Source organism: Hylobates moloch, unplaced genomic scaffold (genome assembly GCF_009828535.3).
Source record: "Hylobates moloch isolate HMO894 unplaced genomic scaffold, HMol_V3 SCAFFOLD_17, whole genome shotgun sequence".
Taxonomy (NCBI): Eukaryota; Metazoa; Chordata; class Mammalia; order Primates; family Hylobatidae; genus Hylobates; species Hylobates moloch.
Window position 1 is genome coordinate 35,422,916 of NW_026652292.1, and position 3,370 is coordinate 35,426,285.

The window sequence follows — 3,370 nt, forward strand, 5'->3', positions numbered from 1 at the left end:
CAAACTAGTAATTTGGCTAACAAATATCCATCTTCCCTAATGTCAATCAGTTTTCCTATCAAACTAGAAGACATAACATTCAGAAATTTTCAGCAAAATGGTTGCAAAACCATTTATCTGAAAGATTTTTAAGCAGATTGGGAAACTGTTCCCATGATTTTCAAGTGTGCAGATATGAAAATTTATATATGTGACATATTTATATTTTAAGTTTTTTCAGAAAAAAATCACAAAACTGAAACACTTTCAAATATCTGTTTTCTAAATGCTCTCATCCTAGCACAGGTTTTTTTGAAAGTATTAAATTTCTTAGTTATTATTATCACATCTACCTTGAAAGGAAATTTTTTTTTAAAAATCTGATAGGTAACATGCTACTCGAAGCCACCAGTCATCATGAAAAAAAAGCTTGCCACTAAATAAATAGTAAACATCTGTATAATACAAAAGATTTTCTTCACCTCTCAAAGTGTGTGAAAATTAAACTTTTTAAAATGTCTTATTTATACAAAATTATCACATGTGGTACTATCTCTGTACTTCTGTATGAACTCCTTTTTAAATTGATGGGAACTGCTTCATCGATTTTCATAAAACATTGTTCTTATTAAGGAAGTTGTTTACTGATAAAGACACCTGGTATTTGGTACTTTTACTTTGATGGCACAGAAAAAAGCTAAACAGAATTAAGCCAACACCGTAAGCTAAGACATAGTTAGAAATATTTATGCTTTCATTCAACTGCACACACAGCAAAGCTTTCATAATGCTTATTTGTTCAAATGCCTTTTTCTTCAAATCTTCAGCCTTCCCCTGCCCCACCCCTTTTTCTGCCTTGGTTGACCAATAGGTTTGCATTTTAGTTTTGTCAACAAATATTTTTCTCTGTTTTTTTTTTTTTTATTCCCAGCCATTTTTTTAACCACAGCAGGAATTAGTACTATATTCCCAACTGATATGTTCCTTTTTGTCCGTTGCTAATAAGAAACCTTTCTCTTTTCGCAGGACAGGGTGGCTCATGCTTGTAATCCCAGCAGTTTGGGAGGCTGAGGCAGGAGGATCCTTTGAGCCCAAGAATTCCAGACTAGCCTGGGCAACATAGCAAATCTCATCTCTACTAAAATAGTAATAATAATAATAATAATAAAGTTATTAGCATGATGTCATGTTCTTGTAATCTCAGCTATTTGGGAGGCTGAGGTGGGAGGCTCACTTGAGCTCAGATTGTCAAGGCTACATTGAGCTATGAGCACACCACTGCACGTCAGCCTGGGTAGGAAAGCAAGACCCCATCTTGAGAAAAAAGAAAAAAATCTGTCTTTTTGCAAAGTAATGAATTCAATATTGCATGACTTCTAACATCACAGAAAAAATACACAAAATTATCTTTATTTTCTGTTTATTTTAAAAATATTTTGCTAATCTAGTAGCTTTATAATAGCTAACATCTCAAGGAACAATATATAATCAGACTCAGATAATAGTGAAGGATAATGCATATAAATTCGTATTTCACATAATTCTAATACTTTTAATTTTTTAAAATGTTGGCTGCCATTGTGACATCTGATTGCATTATCATGGCTTTTTCCTTGTAATGAAGCTGATAAAGTGCTAAAATCAGAAGTATCAAGTCTGCCATATTTTAAAACCTGTACTGTGCTTTCATTATTTGTGTTACATACAATTTCTTTGCAAGATTCTTCTTAAGCCATGTGTACATTTTGTGAGGAATAGTTTATAATATCCTCCTTTAATCCATTTACCTAGATAAAGCATATGGCCCTATGCCAAAGTGGAGAGAATTCCTGAGAGACTGTTGTGAATTCTTCTGAGTCGTAGAACTCCCAATCTTCCCTCAGAATACTTATATGACTCATGTCAATTTAACCTTCTGACAAGATGACACCTCCATTGTTAATATATATAATAAATATTGATAGTTTACCTTTTTCTTTCACTTCTTTTTTCTTTTCTCTCTCTTTTTTTTTTTTTTGATGGGGGCAGGTACAGGGTAGGGGACTAAAAAAATTCCCCTAAATTCCTCCACAAAAAAAAAAAAATAAATAACAAAATAGGACACTGAAGTCAGAGTGAGGAGCAGTGAGCAACTAGAAAACTGGAAAAATGAACCTCTCTAGCTATCTAGATCTGAAGACTAAGCCACTGCAAGGTAGGAAAGCAAAACATCAGGCTCTTGCGTTAAGTCCAGGATCCTAGAAGTGGACCAAAGTGGACCCAGGTTGGTAGTGCCCCCTGGCTTTCAGCAGTAGCAATTACAAATCCTTTTTGGAGAAAGTCCATTACTTCATCAGTTCCTAGGATCGTCACATATTAAGATCAAACAAATAAAAGCTCACATTCAAAGATCATTAAACTCATAGAAAAAACTGACTATGAGTAAGAATCTGCAGAAATCAAAATGAACAGAATTCTATGACAAGGACTTCAGATAGTGATGATATGAAACAAAATACAAAGTAGCTATTCTATATTAATTTTTTTCAAATGAATTTATGATTCTATCAATGATAAAATAATGAGTATTGGATGTACCTTCCTACAATAAACAATTTTTAATTTAGACAAATATATGAAACAGCAGTGTTTAGGCATTGGACAATAGTGTGGCACTATGACCTTGACATTAAAGGAGCAAAAAAGGTGCGTTTCATCTTCCCTCCAGCTTTGAAAATACAACACAAAATTTGTGGAACCTAAACAGAGCAGCAGTCTCACGGAATGGAGGAAAGAAAAACTGAAGTCGAGATAATGAGGCAATTGAACGTTGAGGGACATAATACCAGAGATGACAGAACTGTACAAAGTAGGAGCTCCAGAAATCTGCACTGGGATCCCCTTGCTTATTTAGCTGAAGTTTAAGCTGAACACGCATAGGGTAAGACTCAGTGAAATCTGGCAAAAACAGCCCCTGGGGGCTGTAAACTAAATGGAGATTCCAGAGGTTGCAGATTGCTGAAAGACATCCAACCGGCAAGTAAAGAGACTTTGGTGAACACTTTGAGTATGCAAGTAAGACCCCCAAAAGGCTAGTTAGGAAATGGGTTGCACTGAGATCCCACAAAGGCCGTAACTTATCGAAAAGGATACATCAGTCCTAGAATAAGGCTACTATAGATATACCTAAACAGAGTTCAAAGTCAAGCCTCAATAGGATCAAGCTGATCTCCCAATAAATTAAATAAAGAACAGGGTTTAAAACTAAACTCATTAAAAATACAACAACAATATTCCAACTCTCCGACACATCACATTGGTAATGTTCAGCATACAGCAAAAATTATGTGAGATTTGAAAAATCAGGAAAATGTGACTCATCCTCATGAGAAAAAAATCAACTAAAAACAAG